This window comes from Peromyscus maniculatus, chromosome 4, assembly GCF_049852395.1.
Source record: "Peromyscus maniculatus bairdii isolate BWxNUB_F1_BW_parent chromosome 4, HU_Pman_BW_mat_3.1, whole genome shotgun sequence".
In the NCBI taxonomy this organism is placed as follows: domain Eukaryota; kingdom Metazoa; phylum Chordata; class Mammalia; order Rodentia; family Cricetidae; genus Peromyscus; species Peromyscus maniculatus.
The window spans coordinates 33,517,716-33,538,179 of record NC_134855.1 but is presented as its reverse complement, the minus strand read 5'-3'; the positions used below and the strand labels follow the sequence as shown (position 1 = coordinate 33,538,179).

Genomic DNA, 20,464 nt, shown 5'->3' with positions numbered 1-20,464 from the left:
GCTGCCTTCTGAGAGGAGTACAATATGTCTCTATTTCTAGGGCTCTCGCTGAAGCAAATACTAGGATTTGGGGATGCATCATCAACAGAGATCTGGCGTTCAGATAGGCATATTTAGAACCAAAAATGACAAAAACAGACCTAACAATGGGAACACCAAGGAAGGGCCACACTGGAAGGAAACTCCCAGTCCTTTCTGAAAAGGATTCTATGAGAAACACTTAGAATATTTGGAGTTAGTGTGTGACTATAATTGAGGGGAAAGTGATGTGTTTTAATGGCCCCAGCCTGGCAGTTAATTTAATGGAGGGGCAAAGTGCAGAAACAGCTGATATAGCACCCATGAGTAAATGCCAGCTTCTTCACCACATTTCATGTGCGTTTTAAAATGTCTTATGCCATATTCCATTCAGTCCAGATACACAAACTTGGTAGAAAGTCAACTCTTGCTATAAAAGCAAAGAGCTGCTGAGCAAGTGCTAAGCAAAAGAAACACACAATCACTAGACCTTTTCTCCAGAGAAGGCACTGGCTCCTGTGCCCCAGCAGAAACCTTCCTCCTGGCTAAAGTGGAGGGCTTCTGAGCCATGGGTGGAGGACTATAAAACATTCAGTTCCAGTTCCAGTCCTGCCATGTCCCTTATAAGAGGTCAGCAACTTATTCTCTGGAGATTACATAAGGACAGTGACACTACCAGGAGCATGAAAGGCTCTGGTCTTGGAATCCTGAGGCCTGATTTGAATCCTAGCTGTGCCTTTTGCAAGCTGTGTGACCTTGAGCAAGAGAAAAATCTTTAAGCCCCAATTTCCTCCTTCAAAAAAACTGAGAGTTTTCCATTTCCCCAGTCATGATACAAAAGCCAAAGAAAAAAGAAAAAGAGTAAACTCGATTTTATTTCTCCTCTGAAGGATATACTGGGCTACTAAGTTTTAAGAAAGCGAAGAGGAGGTTATGAATGAGTTCTCAAATTGTTGTCTTGCTGTGAACTAACATATATTCTCATCTCTTCTCTGACAGTGTGACCTCGTCCCCTCCAGTATACTGTGTCCTTGGCAGGCCACTCCTCTCAGTTACTGAGACACACCCAGACAGAAGCTGATCCCTGGCCACCCACCATCTTCTTCCTCTCCCTGTAGTGTTCCTGTCGACCCCATAAGCGTTACTGGCTCCTGATGTCACAAGGCTCTCTGTTGAAGTGTGTCCTTTATAGGGCAGACTTCCTTCCTGTCTCATCAGCCAGATTCTTTCTTCAAGAGCTAGTTTTCTCAGTGCTGTTTTCCGTTGCTCGGTGTTTTCCTCCCTCCATGGCCAATCACATAAAACAGGATCTACAAGGTCAAGGACCCTGTCAGTACTCTTATTTCCTTTTCTCATTCCCTGCTGTGTTCCTCATACCTAGACTAGTACTTGCCTCCTCCTTGACAAACAAGATTTCTTGGATTATTACATATGCCAGTCTAAATCATTAGGAACTCCATATAAGTTTACTAGAACTCCAACTGGGAATCTAATCATCACTAAGTGGGGCCACTCACTTGAATTGATACAAAAGAAGGTTTAAATGGAAAAAAGAATATTTCTTGAGCTTGTTACTTTAAAAGTTTATATTCTATCAGTCCTTTGGATCTGTGTCTGCTATGTTTGGAATGATTCTTCCACTTTCTTTAATACAACACCATTAACCTCTCTTTAGGACCTCAATTCAGTCAAGCATGTTGGAGCACGCCTTTAATCCTAGCACTTAGTAGACAGAGGCAGGCAGATCTCTGTGAGTGAAGCGATCTTCAGACCATCAATGCCTATACAGTGGGGATCTTACAGAAACATAATGGCTTAATAAAAAAAATTAATATATTCCTGTTGCCCTTCTCCAGTAAGTATTAAAGCAATATAGCTATGAATTTTTTTTTTTGCTTTAGAAAGATTGGTTTTAATTTTTTGTTTGAGTTACCTTATTGAATCTCATTTTGATAATCCTTAAATTAATTTTTGCTTGGGAGTTGGGAAGAATCTAACCATTTCTGAAATAATGCTAAGCAATTTTATTTCTGCCATTTTTTACTACATGTACATGAAAAGTGTCATTCTCAACATGGACAATTATAAAGTCAAAATCTCAATCCACTCTGAAAAGAATGTTGCATTTGTCCCACATGCTGTGATGTCAAATATTCAGCCAAGATGTAATACATAAAATAAGCACAAACATTCCATTTGTTTGCAAATTTGCTTTGGTCTTTAATAAGTGGTAAACATTTATGTATACCAAAAATTATTTTTAGATAAATTTATCATTTATTATTAATCCTGTTTGATTTGTGTGCATATTTTATACACTTAGAGTCCCAGTTGAAAGTTTAAAAAGACTTGGTCTAGTCTAATCATCTTTTTTTACAAAAGAGCACAGTGGGTTTAGAAAGGGCAAATTGTCATTCAGTATCACATACAGAAAAGTAGACACTGAATTTTTAATTCAAGCAGTGTGTCCCCAGAACCTTTATGGGCTACCACCCACTGCCAGCAGGGTTAGAGGAGTGGTTTTCTGCTCCAGGAGTTGTTTACAGATCTTAGGACCCTCTTTTCCATAGGCCTTGTTTCTCATTGATGTTAAGATCTCCAAAATGGTCTAGGCTAGCCTATCAAATGATTTTCTACATCCTCTTCAGAATTGGGTTTTTCTCTAATCAACGCTAATCCACAAAATGTGCCCCTTATTAACTTCATTAACTCTTCATGTTAACTCACCTATTTCTCATTACTTACATTATCTTTTCCCTATTATCCTGAAATCCTCATCCCAGACACTAGCATACGAGGCAGTAATAGAATTTCTCCACATTTTATTTCAGTTGCATAACACTTTCCCTGAATCCCCCTTCTGACAACAATCCATCCTTTCTCTATGTGCCCATTTCCTTAGATTTTCATTATGACATGTTGAACATTCCAGCCTGTGTTGAGACTGAAATTCGCCCAAATTATCCAAGTGGAAGGCAAGCCCTCTGAGCACGTATCTGATAATATTTTGATACTCTCTGTACTCCAGAGGTACATCCTAGCCTTGTATACATAAAGGACTTAAGAGAGTTCTAAAGAACCAAGCTTTACAAGGAGCTTATTGAAATGCTCCGGGCTACATACTTGTATCTTCAGGTTGTATTTGTAGTACCTAGCTAGAAAGACCGTGGGGCATGGATTCAATATACACTGGCCCCCTTTCAGGTTCCTATCATTTTAGATACACAGTACTAATACTTCCTGGTACGTTAAATATTTTTCAGAATGGCATCATGTCACACTTTATGTGACACTGCAGCTTTGACCCCATTGTGACATTGAGTCCCACTCCTTGAAAATATTTACAGATGAACCAAGCTCCTCTCTCCTTGTGAGGACAGCTGCTTCCAGGATGAGGTTCTGGAGGACAGCCAGCCCCACGGTGCTGAGGCCAGGCGAATGTGTGAGGAACAGATGACAGAAGGCCACTGAATCCGGTGCTGTTGGACGGACTGAGGGAAAACACTCTGTGCAGACTGGGTCAAAAATGTGAGAGAGGTTCACCATTTCAGACCAGCTCACAATGGCCAGAAAAATCTGGAAAAAAAGATAATTACAAAATGAATAATAATTTGGAGTCTAGCCTTTCAAGATAAGGTAGTAGATCACAAGTGAACTAACCTGGAGTTCAGAGGGATAGAACAAAGCTATATTTAACAGCAAACTCAGATAAGGCCCAGCTACTTATTTATTCTGCCTAGAGAGTACTTTTGGCAATGTCTTATTTGCTGTGTCCAAAATAAGTAATATCGTGAATAACTGTTACTTCAAAAGTGAAGGATATGATTTTGTATTTTATACTAAAAAAGCATGACTTTGAACATGCAGTTATCCTATTATGTAACAGAACAGTGTGAGGAAAAGAACATACCTAATATAAAAGATAAAACCTCTGCCCCTGAGAAGTCCAAATTCTAAAAATGACTTAATCGGCCAACTGTGACAAAAGCCAGGCTTTGAGCATCCCAGGGCACCTGGAGTGGGTCTCCTCATTCATGGTCTGTGACTGTGACACACCATGAGACAGCTGGCTTGCCAGCTTGCCAGAGTTATTAATTACTCAAAAGGGAAACTTGTTTTATATTATTTTATAGGTAATTTTCTTTTCCAAATCCTTTCCAAAGGAATAATGAAGATGTGGCAAGGCAGGAATTCTAAAGCTTTCATCCTTCAAAAGACTACATGCTCCCATTGCCAGTATAGGTTTTTGCTACATCTGGGAAGAGGTCACTTTTTGAAATTCTATATGCAATTTCGAGAAATAGAATGATATTCCTTTTTCTCACTCTCCTAAAAAAGAATACAGAAGTTATTTTCTCTCTTGCCAAAAAAAGAAGAAGAAGAAAACCAAAAAGAGAAATCAGTTTGAGATTTGATTGCACAGACTTGAGAACAGAGGCCTTGCCAGATCGTGGCAGATGACTCAGGAAGCCTTTAATCTTGGCTCCAACCTGGCCTCTACCTAAGGGTTCAGAGAAAGGCAATAATCCATTGCCACTACGAGGCCATTTATTAGCAAGGCTTTCCTCACTAAACCTTCTCTTTACCACAGAGATGTGCCATGGAGTACTCTGTTCTATAAAAGAATAAGGATTTTCAAAGAGTCTTCTGGAAGTCAGTCTGTTTAATAAGGTAAACATTTGTTTTGTAAGATATACAGGTATATATGTATAAAGAGAATATATAAAGAAAAAAAACCCACTGCATAACACTTTCAGTGTCAGTATTTCCAAGGATTGCCCTGCAAGAGCACTGATGGACTTACAGGTATCAGAATGTGTACAAGGATTATGATACTTCCATACACCAAACAATGAAAGTTTGTATACTATGTATCTATCATTAGACCAAAGTTGTGCAGGTGAGGAATGAGGAGACATCATGCTAACAAGATACATTATAATAGTATCTGTAACAATAACAATGTTCTATGTATGTGGTAAATATTAAATGAAGAGGATTACTTTACTAGCAGTCAGAACAAGTGTCTTCAGGAACTTTTCCAGCTAATAGGACTCTTCGAGCTTCCATCTTACCAAAACCACATTTTGTTCATCATCAGATAATATCATTACAAACTATTTTAGACCTCAGAAAACAAAAAAAATATTTAAAAAATTAGAGATGAGATTTGTATATAATCTGAAAAAAATTAGATATAATGCTTATCCATATGTGATTGTCAATTACCTAGAAGAGAATCTCTAGACATGCCAGTGAGAGATTAATAAGTTAGTCTCTTATCATGTCTATGAAGGGATATCTAAATTAGGGTAATTGAGGTGACATATCAACATTACATATAGGCTATGACAGTGTACAGGTGGAGGCCCTAGACTGGATAAGGAGGAAAAGGAAAGAATGTTCAATGTTTTGGACTTTCCGAATACAGATGCAAGGTGGCCAGCAACCTCATGCTCCTACCATGACTTCCTGGCCATGGTGGACTGCCCTCAAAGAACTGCAAGGCAAACTAGATCCTTCCTTCCCAAAATTGCTTTTGTCAGGTAATTTAGTGCGGCATCAAGACAAGTAACAAATGTACCACACCATAGAAGCTTATTAATGTGGTCATACAGGAAATACAGAGTATTTTGAAAATGAAAGCTGCTAGTGTCAGTATTTATAGAAAAGATAGAAATTAGAAACCATTACCAATAATGAATAATAATTATTTTTTAATATAAAAATTTTAAAGATGTAGACATGTTGTATCAGTTTGTTTTGTGAAGAAGAGGGTGAAACTTAGGGCGAGGGTTTGCTTAGGATGTAAGGACTTTGAAGATGAAAGGTAAGGAACAGAGAAGGCAGAAGCTTCAGCCATGGTGCACATCCCATGCCTGTGCTCTGGCTTGAACATGCTGTGAGTGTGTCTCCAGGTTGTTTGTGTTGAAACTTCATTTTCAATATGAAATCTTGAAAAGGTAGAAACTTTGTGTGACTATGAGGAAGAATCGATGGGAGGGGACAGGGTTAGGTAATGTCATCAGATAGAATGCGTGCTAAACACATTATTTAAGAGGACTGACCAGAGGGTCTAGAGTTGACTGTGTGTATACAGTCTCTTGGCTTGTGACACTCTTCACAACCTGGGAAAATTACTGGCCAAAATGTTATCACAAAATGCAAATCCTTAACTCTCCAGAACTGTGAGTTAAATAAACTTGTTTTCTTTAGAAAATTATGTAGCCTGAATCATTTAGTAGCAGTGATAAAAATATACTACTACACCCATAAAAGGCAAGATGGGTAAACAGAATTGAGTAGAAAACGAAGAGCCATGGTGAAAACCAGATACATTTTCACCAAGCAAAATAGGAGCTCTGGAACAAAAATTATTTGCCCTGGTCATAAATAGCCTTGTCTTCGAAGTCCACTAAGCTGAGATGATTGGTGTCCACCAGTGGAGGAGCTGCTTCTGAGGCATTCTAAATGTTGCATCAGCTCTGGAAGATTACTATAGCAATTTCTTCCAACTAAAGGTCAAGCTCCTCTGGCTAGACAAGCCAGTTGCTTACTTCCTTGGTTACTAGGTAAGAGAAACAGAAGTCATCTGTGTTTCTCCAGAACTTTACTTAGGAAGACCCAGAAGTTCTTCCATAATTGAACAAAATAATACTGAATGTGTGCATACACCTTTGGCTTCATTTTGATGCAATCACACGAGACCCTTTGACAGTGGGAGTGGGTGACCCAGAGCTATTTTGATCTTAGTTTTGATATATGCAGCTACAAGGTAGACATTCTCCAGCGCTGCTGCTTTATCCTCCTCCATACTAAGGCAGCATGAAAACAGCGTGGAGAGATCGAGGGCAGAGTAAAGGAGCAGGGGGACAACAGTACAAGGTTGGGGACAGAAAAGAATGCAGAAAAGTAGGAAAGATGCTGGGGGACAAGGGAGAGGAATGGCAGCCAACGGTTTTACCGCAGTTAATCTAGGTTAGACAGAAAGGGAACGCCAGGAATATAATTTGTGAAACAGAATGATCATCTTTACTGATTCTAGATATGCACTAGTATTACCTTCGGACTTCATTCCAGATTATTTATATCAAGCTCTGTAGGAGTGTGACCCAGGCATCAGTATTTTTCAAAAAAACCCTCTGTGTTTTCTGACAGCACAGCTGGGATTGTGAAGCATTGCTGCTTCGGAACTGCACTCCCATTAGCAAGAAGCTTCCCTGGGAAATGTCACCTACAGAATCCCCATCCATCTCTGCCCCTCTCCCGACAGCCCTAATCTTTAGTGCCAACCAGCAGAGGGATGAGCAAACACAGGCTTCTCCCTCACTGCTCACCAGAGTCCACCATCCATAGACATAAATGTGTGGTTACAGCAGGTTCTTTTCCCTCAGTAGAGAGCACCTAGGCAAAGCAGGATACATTTTGCAATGAGGGCAGGTTAAACCAATCCTACCACCCACACAGTCATAAATGAAACATGAATAGGGGAATCCAGCACTACTGGTTGTAAAACCCATAAATGTTTTAAGTTATTCATTAATAATGTTTCTGCTTTCTGCGGAGGAGTATGTAAAAGTTCTGCCTTCAGAGTTCTTTTTACCACTGTGTATCAGATTTTCCTGAATCAGGGAAGAGAGGAAAGGGGCGGGGGAGGAAGAAGGGAGGAAGAAGAAAGGAGAGAAGCACAGAAATTTCAATCATTGCAATGACTATAAACTAGTGGAGAAGCTCATCACTACACACCCAGAAGGAAAAAGGTAAGACGGGATCATGCATGCTGGTCAGTTTGGGGTTCTGTGTTGTTGTTTTATTATTTATTATCACTTTTTACACTGTGATTGTTTGGACACAGTGCAATGAGGAGTAACTGCTAGAATAAAACAATTAAGAATACCACTTCACAGGCTTCTGAGTGGAATTTGATGCTGGTTTTTCTGTGAGAAACTCCATATTAGTCATCAGTTTTTCACTTAGAAAAAGAAATCAGTTTCAGGTTCAACCAGCTGAATGGCAACACAGACCTACTTATCTTCATGATTAACCAGTAGCCTATCCAATTAATGTATGGATTTCCTGGGAAACCACAGAAGAGGCCACTGGTGTTCTTTTAAGGATGGAATGGGAATGAAATAAGACATCCACTTTCTTATCATGCAGTCATTTGTCCAACTTGAAAATTCTGCACTTAAGTAACACAAATTTGAAACTGAGTAAGTAGCAATTTCTGATCAAACTTGGTCTGAAAATAAAAGTTGTATATATTTTGCACACAGAGGTTATCTACCTGTATACTGTGACCCCCATGAAGTTGTAACTCTAGAAACAGCTGCAGAGCACCTATAACTAATTTGAATAATTTCTAAAGCTAATCTTGTTCATTTTCTCTTTCTACTAATCATCTATTCTCTAAACTGAGCTAAGAGGATTTAAATTAAATATCTTCCTTAAAACTGTGAATGTGTATTAGAAGTCTATTAGACACATAACATCAATATGATGTTTGCTGTACAATATTTACATGTCAGTATTGTTTCTGTTCTGTATCAAGCTTAAAGACAAAAAACAAATAAAATATGACGACATTATCAACTTATGAATTTATTTTGCATACATGTGGAAAGCAAGTCTTTCTGCCTGATTATCTTAGTAAAAACAAAGAAGTGTGTAGCCATTAGAAGGTAGGAGAAGAAGGTCAGTGCCCAGATCCAGCCATCAATCAAGTGCATATTCAATTTTGCATTCTGCAAGGCTGGAGTTGCTGCTGATGCAATGTCCTCACATATTCAGTCAATGTCAGGATACAAACATCACTAAATAAACCCTGTGTCAAAGTGTCACCTAGTGATTATTTATGCTTCTTCACAACATAAATGAATGACAAGACTGCTTCTGTGGCTGAGAAAGGTCTCACATCAATTGTTGCAGGTAACAGAGATGAAGGACAAGGAAGTCTCCTCAGAATAAACTTCAAGTGTGCCAATTAATTAGACATGTTAGCACTGGCCAGCACAGTAAGCATTACTGTGATTATCAGGGAAAAAATATTTTGCCTAAACAATTTAATGTAAAACACTTAAAAATTAGCATGCACCACTAATTTTCTGTCAAGCCTCCATTCTGTATATACACTGAAAAGGAAACATCATCCTTCTTTAATTGTCCATTGTTTCATAGTGCTTTCTTTAGTATTTAACTATGTGTGTATACATGCTTGTATGTGTATGTGTATGCCAGTGCATATGCATGTGTGTGTGTGTGTGTGTGTGTGTGTGTGTGTGTGTGTGTGTGTGTGTGTGTGTGTGTGTGCTTCTGAAGGCACTTGTACCGAAAGGAACAGGCACCAAAACATTCTTGTATAAACATACAAAGAAAGAAAGCAAGATAAGATGGTATTTAGGATCTTGACACAGACCCCTGAAGGTGCTGAGGGATTGTTAGAGGAGAAACTATTGCCTGATACTTCCTGTCTATATGGTATTAGGTGAGTTAGTGATTTCTCAGTGGTGCTGTGCAATTTCACTATTAAAATGAGATGGAAATAGAATTTGTTTCTGAGAGGTATTTGATTGGAGGATTATACAACATCTAAATACAAAACAGACTCTATGATCTGGCATGAAATATTTTCAAGGTCAGCTAAATAAAATCAAAACATTATGTGTGCATAAAATAATAATTTCTATGGGGAATCTCTAGTAATGAGGCTACAAAAGAATTTGGAGCCAAAATATATTCAATCATTAAAATCATAGCTAAATTCAGAAGATTTCTAATGTTTTCTTTCTTCATTATGATGCTGTAAGTTTGTAAATTGCAGCCTGTTTTCTGGCCTCAACTCAAAAAAAAAAAAAAATCCAAATGTGACTATTGTTGCTCTACCACTGCTGCTCTTTTATAGTCAGCTGCATCTGCAGTTTACTCAAAGTATCTATCACCACTTCTTTCTTAATGGGAATATTCGCTATTCCTGTATTTGTTTGCTCCTTTATTTGCTTATTTCTATGTTTGCTTGCTCTTGTTCATGATTCCTTTGGCCACAGATGAGAGAAACTCACCTACCTCCCTGTCCAAGCACCCAAGAAAGCCTTACTTTTTCATTTGGAAAGAATTGAATTCTTAGCAATCAAACAAAAGAGACCTTCATCCATGCATAACAACAGCAAAATTAGAAGAAAAAGCAAAACAAAATAGTAATTCCCCTAACGACCTTCTTGTATCGAAAAACTGAAAGATTTACCTGACAAAATCTGTCCTAGGAATTGAATCTGTCAGATACTGGAACATGTGAAGTTAGGTAGAGGACTCTCATGGGGAGACTGGAGAATTGCTTGTTATTTCTTCCAGAAGAAGAGGGCGGTAGGTAGGCAAAGGGCTAGAGACTGTGCCAGCAAAACCTGAAGACGGACAGCCTTTCCCTTAAAAGAAGGCTCTTCCAGAACTGTCTTCACTATGTACAAGGTTCCTCAGTCTCTAGATTACTTTTGAGGTCCATGAAATGTTTGGACAGCACACTTTGATAGAAGGCAGAACACAACAAGAGGAGCAGGAGCTCGAGGAGAAAGATACACTAGAGGAAATGTCCCCTAAGCCTTCCAATCTCAGAATTTGGGAATAATATGGTCATAACGTTCAAGTCCGTTGGGATAGTTCCCTGAGAGGGAGCAAGGGTCCCACCTGACCTTTTCCTTCTAATACTGATCTATGATTTTTTTTAGGTCATTTAAAACTATATTCCTCATAAAGCCAAAGTGACAGTCACTATCCCAAGTCAGCTTTTACTGCTAAGCATTCACTGTGCTTCTGTGGGTTCCCCAGTGATGTGACTGGCAAAGGCTATTTAGAGATTTAGAGATGAAGGCAAACAGAGACATTTTAAAAGCTGTGTAAATGACAATCAAACAACTCTCAGAGAGCATTTCAATTAATGTTCAGAAGCTAAACCTACCTAATATAATGCAAGTTTAATTTTGTGGTTTTTAAAGACAAAATAGCTATACTATAAAAATATACTGTTATTGATACTTCAATTCTGCATGTTTTTCAAACCCTATGAAAAGCCTTTAACTTTGCTTTATTTGCTTTAGATCCTAAATAAAAGCAGAGTCATAGCGCGCGCGCACACACACACACACACACATTATCATGCATGCACACTCATAAACACACACTTAATCTGTGAGAAATATCTTCATATACAAACTGTGGAGCGAGAGAATTTCATTTTCAAAACAAAGATACATTAAAAATAAAAAATTGGTTTTTGAAGTTACTGTGAATGGAGCGGAGCTGTTTATTAGAAAAGTATGTTCTTTTTTTATGTTCTTTTATTTTAAATGATGATAGTTATTTAATTGCAGAGTGATAGTTGATAAGACCAGGTCCTCACAAACTGATAGAAGATAAACAAAAATTGCACATGAGAGATTCATACAAGAGTAGACACACCTTTGTGTAAAGTTACTTCCAGATTCTAAAGTACAATATGTCTGTACAGGAGGGAGGGGCTTGGTCCTGCCTCAACTTAGTATGGCAGACTTGTTGACTCCCCAAGGGAGGCCTTACCTTTATCCTCTGAGGAGTGAGTGGGGAATGAGATGGGAGGAGGTTGGGAGTGCCAGAGAAGGGGAGGGAGGGGGAACCAGGATTGGTATGTAAAATGAAAATTTAAAACAACAACTTTTTTTTTTAAATAAAAAAAGAATAGCATGTTCTTTAAATGTGCCTGATATGAACGATTTACTAGAAGTTAAATAAGATTGACAGCACTAATTCCAAAGTTGCCACTAAGAGTGACCAGTGGCCAACAACTCTGGAATTTAAGAAACTTCTAGAAGAGAGTTGGGAAAAAGTAAAATTTATGAAATTCTTTGATAAAAGGAAGCTTGTGGGGGTAGAAAAGAAAACAGATCAAAAACAACTACTGTTGAAGCAAGACTGAAGAGCAAAGTCCCACCAACTAAGACCCATCAAGGTGTAATAAGGTCTCCCCTAGAACAAAGATGACAACTTGACTTGATCTCAGTACACACACACACACACACACACACACACACACACACACACACACACACACACACACACACAGTCTTATCACATTCCTGTACCCTTAGTGCCACAGACCTATAGCCCTAGAGTATAGATGGCTATTACATTCCACTGAGAATATAATATAGACAGAACCAGATAAATGTATATAAAATAAAGCCCTGTTCTGCTTAGGGTTCAGTGTTTGGATATAAATCCACTGAGCCAGTGCCAACATAAATAAAAGCTGCTTCCTGGTAGAAATCTTCAGGGTCCAGTTTCTCTGTCCAATAATCCCATAACAAAAGGAAAGTTGACAGCTTATCAATGTCTGAGGGGCAAACTCTATCTTCCATTGCTTCTAGAATTTACTAGATAAGACAGAAAGATAACATAGAATTGGAAAGAAATTTCCTCAGAGAAAAAGCATTCCATTGTAGTGGAAGTTTCTTAAGTCTCAGGGTGATCTAAAGTGAGGTCAAGCATTCCATCCTGCAGGTAAGATTTTTAAGACTCCAGAAGTGAACGATTTAAAATCTTCAGGAAATCACTGAAATTGACAAGGTGCACTAGGCAGATTCCTTTCCAAGGTTATATAAACAGTAAGGACTGATGAGAGATACCCTAAGACCAGCTTAGCTGTCAAGATGAAGCAGAGAGAGATAAGCTAGGCTACCTGAAATGAACTCAGACCAACTGACCCGCCAGAAAGACATTCCAATCTGCTGAGCTGCCTGCAAACTGTGCATTGTATTCCAGTTTCCAGTTTTCATGAACCGTCATCCATGTTTGGGCAGGTTTTGGTGACAGAGCTGTCCTTGAAGCATTTCTGCTCCAATAAACAACCCATTACTCATACTTCTGTAAGTAGACCCAACAAAATCCAATTCAAAATGGTAAGCTCTGAAACCACATGCATACAAAAAATAAAAAAGGACTCAGCATGTTGTATTTATGTATTTGTCCATATATATATATATATATATATATATATATATATATATATATATATATGTATATGGGTATGTGTAACAATAATTTATAGACATATATATATATATGTGTGTGTGTGTATGTAACAATAATAATCAAAGAAAAATAAGCTATAAATTTTAGAGTAGGGGGTACATGGGAGGGGATGGAGGAAAAAAGGTGGGGAATGGTATAATTATATGATAATTAAAAATGTACAAAAAATTAAAAAGTATTTTAATGGGAAAAAAAGGACAAACTATTGATTCACTGAGTTGGACTTTGGTTGTCTGATTGTTCCCTACCTAGGATGATCATACATTTGTCTCCTCAGGAGTAGTGTCACACGACACATAATGAGGGAGACTGCTAGCTCATCCCAAAATATGTCTGTTTGTATTTGGATGAAGCATGGCACAGACTTAACAGAACTGAATTGCTTGAGGGCCAAGGGGTCATAAAATACTCAAGTCATTCCTTCAAAGAGAAGATGGAATACCTCAGAACAGCCAGTAGCAAAGCCTTAGTCACCAAGGGATGAGCAATTCTGCCATATGCTGCTGATAACACAAACTGTCTCTTATCCAGGCACTAATAGTCTAACACACAAGCCTTAAAATTATTCAGGTATGGAAAAAGGTTGAAATGACTCTAATTTTAAAAAATCAAATGTTTGTTTCATTAATATTTCTATTTTTATGGAGACTATGTGTCTTGGTCCCACTGTAGAAAAGCATGACGCTTCAGAGAAGTTGTTTTGAAAAAGCTTGATTTCAAAATCACACGAATGCTCAAAGGATGCTTAATTTCAGCTTCAGGATGGGTAGTAGGTATCATGTGCAGAGTATATGGTGCCAGGTTGGAGCAGCTCCAGAATTAGTATGTCAGTCAGAGATATAGGCTCCTGTTCTTTGGGGCATCTCCTTCCCTAAGGAGTCTGAAAAAAGAAGAAAGAAAGAAAGAAAGAAAGAAAGAAAGAAAGAAAGAAAGAAAGAAAGAAAGAAAGAAAGAAAGAAAGAAAGAAAGAAAGAAAGAAAGAAAGAAAGGAAAAGAAAGAAAAGAAAAGAAAAAAAGAAACCTAAACTACCCTACTAAGTAACCACCAGAAGATTCTTAGAAAAACATGTGATGGATGGTGGAATTTGCATCATAAAAAAATGAAATGAATGTTGGGCTATAGTGCCAAGGAAAAGAAAGTTAGCTGTATAGAGTAGGCTGTATCTTACTTTTTCCTGTTCCAGGAATGGGTCACATTTCTCCTCTGCTTGTTTACATTCTCTATCCTTCCTCCTTTGGAATATTTCAGACATTTTGCTTTCAGTGTTCATATGCAGTAGGGTTTGTTCCAGTCTGGTTGCCTTGAAAGACATTTTAATGTCTGGACAACTGGCACTTTATTATATGATAAGTAAGGATTAGAATTCACCATGGAATCATTGGCGTTAGTAATGGAAAGAAAGGTAATCTACATTGGAATCATTGAAAGCTAGTTTATTGGGGAATAGTAAAAGGCTAGGTTTGATAGAGATGGTACATACACATGACTGGCAGATGGGGAGTGTGATCCAAACATTCTGGGTTCCTGAGAAAGCAAAGAGCTGTCCTCTGTCCTGACCCAGGTAGGAAGTAATTAAATTCATTCTCCAGAAGGAAGTATTCATTTTTATTAAGATAGTCTTAGTCACTAGAAATGTAATATCAGACAGACTCCTAGATTCCCTTCAGAATTGACCTTCAGATCTCTCAGGCAGGGCCTCAACTGAGCAACCTTGATCTCCCTCAGCAGCTCTTACATTTTCCAACTCTTAGCATCCTCCAGAGCCCATGTCTCACTGTCTCATATTCATGAAGTAAAAGAAATTAAAAGGATTTGAACCTCAATGGAATTATCCTCTTTGGTAGATTTTCAATTTTGAAGATATTTTGAGTGCCTTTTGAGTACTCTTAAAATTTGTCTGCCTGGAGATGACTGGCCATACTAGCAGAAACCCACGAACTGTGGACTGGTGGCTGTGGAGCCCCCATGGGACTGTACTAGGCCCTCTGGATACGGAAGACTGTTATTTTGCTCGAACTGTTTGGGGGACACCCAGGCAGGGGGATCGGGATCTGTCCCTGGTGCATGGGCAGGCTTCTGGGAATCTTGGGAATCCAGTGCCTGTGGTGTGACACCTTGCACAGCCTTGGTGCAGTGGAGGAGGGGCTTGGACCTGCCTAGGCTCAGTGTGCTGTGCTCTGCTGACTCCCCATGGGAGACCTTGATTTGGGGGATGTGGGAATGTGGGGTGGCTTGGGAAAGAGGGCTGGGGGTGGGAGGAGGGAGGAATCTGTGGATGGTATGTGGAGTGAGTAGAAAATTTCTTAATAAAAATTAAAAAAAAGTTCTTGCAATCACAACTTAACTCTGCCATTAGCCTGAACTTCTTCAGCTACTGGACATAGGGTCACAGCCTTTGCCCCAACAAACCAGGTTATGCCACCCATCCTCAATAAGCCAATTAAAGGAGGCAAAATAATAGCATAAAACAGAAAACAAATATTTATTTGATTGGGAAGAAAGATAAAGGGATAAAGCCTCCTTCACCACCCCAGGTGTATCTTTGGAAACTGCAATCTAGTTTCTCCTACAAAATTGTCTGACAAATTGTAAGTCTTTTATTTCCCCCATGAGACAAAGTTCCTCCTCTGGATGCCCATGGCTTCAGCTATTAATGTCTCAAGAAGAGATTGCTGGGAAAATTGTTATTTATTACGACCATAAATATAGTTTGAATAATCTGATAGCCAAATGAGGAATGGAACAAAATTGTCTCTTTATAATATATTTATTCCTGTGCAACAAGATGGTTACATTTCAGCTTCCTGCTTTTGAGAGTCCATCTCTTCTCCTGACTTCTTTTCTTTGCTACCAGAAGTATGGTAGAGCCCCCCTCCTGAAATGCTTTATCAACCTCCAGTCTTTACAAATACATGGCCCCACCAGTATAGCATGCTCCCCATGAAAGTCCTCTTCTCTGACTTTCATGGTCACTCTTCCAAGAATGGCCCCTTTTCTCTACACTTTTCAGTTGTAATTCAGTTACTTGCTTCAGGAGAGCACAAGCTTAAGTGGACACAAGTGACTGTCCTCATCCCTTTGATCAGTTGTAAGGAAGATATGTAATACTTTATCAACTTTCCACAAAGCCACTCTTAATATAGAATTTTAATATTAAAGAAATATTTCTTATGTCCATCAATGTTTCTCCTCTACAAATAAAGGACAATGTCTAGAGAATTGCGCTATTGGGTATTTAAAAAAATATGCAATTAAAATAAGTAAACCAAAGGGGAATCAAATGAATGGGTTTTAACCCCAGAAACCTACTTAACAACTTAATAATACATAGATGAATTATAACTCAATGAAGAAGAGTGAGCCATTAATATAAAAGCTTCATTATTAGTTTTGAGTAATGCCTCAGCCTTAGATCCATGGGAAATAGATCCTGAAGCAACAGTTTATGGGATGACCTTTATAATCCAAGCAGCTATAGTGATTAAAAGGATATGGGAAAGTCAATGACAGTTAAAAATGTGCATTCCAGGTTTTCCTCCACCTAAAGAGAGCTTATGCCCAGATAATGCATCACAAGTTAAAAGTATTATTTGTTGAAAATGTATCTTATTTATCTCTTATCAAACACCAGCTGTAGAGGATTGGTTGTTTAATCTCATGATAACAAGACATCAGCTTACTGCCACTGCTCGGAATCATACATTAGCTACCCCTGGGACCATCAAAATCTGAAATTCAAAGCCCAATTTCTATTCATATTACCTTCTACACCATTGCAAAGTGAAATGTTTCAGTTGATTATCAGAAGTTGAAGTCTGTCTAGATTCTGTTTATGACAAGTTATCTCAAAAGATCTCTTTCACCCTTCCTGCTCTTCAAAAAGACCCACACTTTTCCCAGGGTACATATCAGGCAGCTTACAGCCTTCATCAGTTCCAGTGCCATATAATGAAATATTCTACTCTGGCTGGCCTCTGTAGGCCAAAGGCAAATAAGTGCATGCGCGCGCGTGCGCGCGCGCACACACACACACACACACACACACACACACACACACACACACACACACACACACAGTTAACTACTAAAAAAATTCTAAGCATCAGTAAACAGAAAACTTATAGCACTCTAACCTCACAATACTTTATCTTGGATCAGAAATCAGAAAACTTGCTGTTTGAGCCTACCCTAGTTGTCATTGGTTATCAGCATGCTTCAGGAAGATTGATGATGGAAGAATCCTAAACACACACTGTTTAACAAACAAAAATGGTAAGCTCTCCCTCCCTTTCACCTGGGCTTAGGCTGGAGGCAGGAAGCCTCATTTGGTCCTAATGATATTTCCTGAAGCTGGCATAAATAAACACATGAGAAAGAAATGTTGTGGCAGAATTTCTCTGACATGTTGCATATTTGAAACTGTAAAATTAACTATGCATTGGGTAATAGAAATTACTGCTTTAAACCCATATGCTTCTTTTAACCCCCCAAAAGGTGAATGAATTCAAGAATTAATAAAGAAAGCAAAACTATTAAATAGGTGGTCCATTAGCAAGTTGTACATTTGCAATTGACAATTCATTGCTATTTAACAGATAGCCATTAACATCTCTAAAGATGCTTTTAAGTACCCCAGCAATAGAACAGACTGTAACACCAGAAGTGAATAGTTGTCTCTGCAGCACTAAAATCACTTCCTCCACTATCACCCAGAACACCACTGGTTTTTGGTATATATTTATCTCTTAAACTGCTGTCTCTTGGGTTTTGTCATAATGTGCACTGTACTCTTGAGCCATGCTCCTGTCTTGTTTCTGTGTCTTCCTCAATCAGTATGCTCTCCCAGTGTTCTCGCTCTCACTCCCAAATCCAATTATCTCAGGTTGATGTCCTCTAAATCTGTCTTGTCAGCTCTTATCTCTTTTGACTTTTATATCAAGATTTCTAAGAGTTTGATGTGTGACTTTTGTCCTACATGCTTATCAAGGTTTGTAGGTCCAAATCTGAAATCAATACGGCCTTCCCCAGGACACATCACTCCTTCTTCTGTCTCGGAGGTGTTATCACAATTACTGTCCATGCCGTGTTCAAGGCAGAAACCTGAGTTGACACACTCTTCTGTCTCCATTCCTTCCCCATAGTCAGCTACTTGCATCCCTTGTTAGTTGTTTCTCAGAATGTCTTTCATCTTGTGTTCTCCCATTTCCCTGGGTTGCCTTAGCTCAGAAACTCAGGATCAATTTTCTGAACTACTGCTTTTGCTTCCCATATGTTCTTTATCCCCACCTGCTCCAGGCTCCCTTCTCTACCATCCCCTCCACATTTCTACCAATATGTCTAACACATTATTAATTCGTCATGTCTGAATCCTGCTCTAAGATGGAAATATAGTATCTGAAGCAATGCTTATAGTTTTAGTGCCTCAAGTCAACCTGAAAGATGAATGTATCCTCAATTTCTTATACCATACTGACCTTTCATTAAATCTCTAGATAATAATACTTGAAGTTACCATTGTTCTGTCTGGAAATTCCAACCAGACAACTGTGGATCCCTTCACAACAAGAAGGCATTTTAATTCATACTTCTGTGTCACAGTGTAGATGTGCTATATAATCTACAACAGTAGGAATCCAAATAAGCTATTATTTAATGAGTCAAAAATGGCAGCAGGACTTTCTGAATTAGCATATTCTAAGTGTGTGTCTAAGAAGATATAATGCTAAGTAATGTAAAATAAGAATATTAATCAAGAGGAAAAAAACTTGGGAAGGTTTCAGAAAAAAGACTGGAACCATCTTTCCCCAGAATACTCAAAATTGTTAATAGTCTTTACTGCATTGACTCAGTCAAGCATTACAGCATAAAGTGTTAACTGAACTTCTTGATAACTGAACTAATATTTCAAAAGAGTAGGGTCTAAAGGAAATGGTTTTTCAAATATTTTCATAAATGAACTCTATAATTCACTATATAAAGCTATAAAGCCAGCTTCTCCTCCTTTGTGGCTTTATTATCCAGAATAATGTACAATATCTCAAAGACACATTCTTCTTTTAATTAAACATTGAAGATTATGCAAAAATGAGAGCAACTTAGAGAAGGTGACCTCTGCTGCCATTCTAGACAGATCTAGATGATACCCTACTACATAATAATAATAAATAACACATTATGTAAACTTTTTTGTTTGGGATTGATTCTACAGTTTCAATGAATTTTTTATGAATATTTGAAGACTTTGAGAATCCAATACAAAACTGACAGCAGAAAGCAAGTATATTCATCTCCATTGTGGACTCCATAAGCCAACAATCCAAGAAAATAATGGAAGTGTCTAAATGGTTAGTTTGTTCAAAAGACAGATGTGTTCTTAAACTACTCATAAAAATGAGATTATTAAAAGAGATAATAACTGAATCTACCAATTTGTGTTTTTATTATGATTAGGCTTTCAATGAAGATGCAAAATAATTAGTTTTATTGTGGCATTTTCATACAGACTTTGTTTAGTTTTTAATTATTTTAATATTTTGATCCTATTATTTTCCCTTTCCCAACTCCTTCCAAATCCTTTCAGCTTTCCTATCCACCCAACTTCATGTTTATTTTTGTCTGTCTCAAAAAATAAAAATGAAAAATATTGTAAACAAAATCAAAAGCTACAAAACAAAAATAATTTAAAAAAGCCAATTAGACAAAAAAGAAAAAAAAATAAAACAAAGCAAAAGGCACAAAAACACATTGTTTCTTTTATGTTAGCCAAGTACCCTCAGACATGGGGCAAGTCTTACAATGTGCCTAATGACACTCCATGGAGGAAACTGATTTTCCCTTTCCAGTTATCAATTGCAAATAGCTTCTTGGTTAGGGTGAGCCAATTAGACACCTTATAACATCAGGTAACATTTCCAGGTCAAAGAATGGGTAACATCCTGTTGAATGGTTAGCTACAGATATCCTATAGAACCCTACATAAATCATGGACTATTTCCAAGGGTATTGGTTACTTTCTATAACCTGATGGTAAGTCCCTATTTCTGAAGACACTACATCAAACATGGCGAGCTAGAGCTGGTTCCCAACTAGTAGCTTTAACCCTACCGACTAGCCTTCATGGTGCTGCAGCCTTGTGACCTATAATAGCATCCTTTCTGCAAGATATACTTGTGCAGTAGTGGCACAGGCATTAGGGAAGTAATCAACCACTTTTAAAAATTGGATTTAAGGCCCACTCCATGAGATAGAATCCATATCAGACATGGCTATGGTGGCCAAGAACCTGTGAATAGAGGAGTCATGGGCCTAGAGAAAAACCTACAACTATTATTCTGCTAAAGAAAAATAGCAATAAAATGACTTCTAGTAATACATTTCTATATGCATATA

At 38.1% G+C, this 20,464-nt stretch overlaps 1 long non-coding RNA gene across 1 annotated transcript in view; it reads left to right on the top strand.

Annotated features, from left to right (window-relative positions):
• The first annotated feature begins 8 nt into the window (after nt 1–8).
• LOC143272871 (uncharacterized) overlaps nt 9–20,464 on the top strand; it is a 37,223-nt gene continuing 16,767 nt past the window's right edge. The window contains exon 1 of the long non-coding RNA XR_013050483.1: nt 9–7,778. This is a non-coding gene — a long non-coding RNA (uncharacterized LOC143272871). The remainder of the gene's footprint in view (nt 7,779–20,464) is intronic.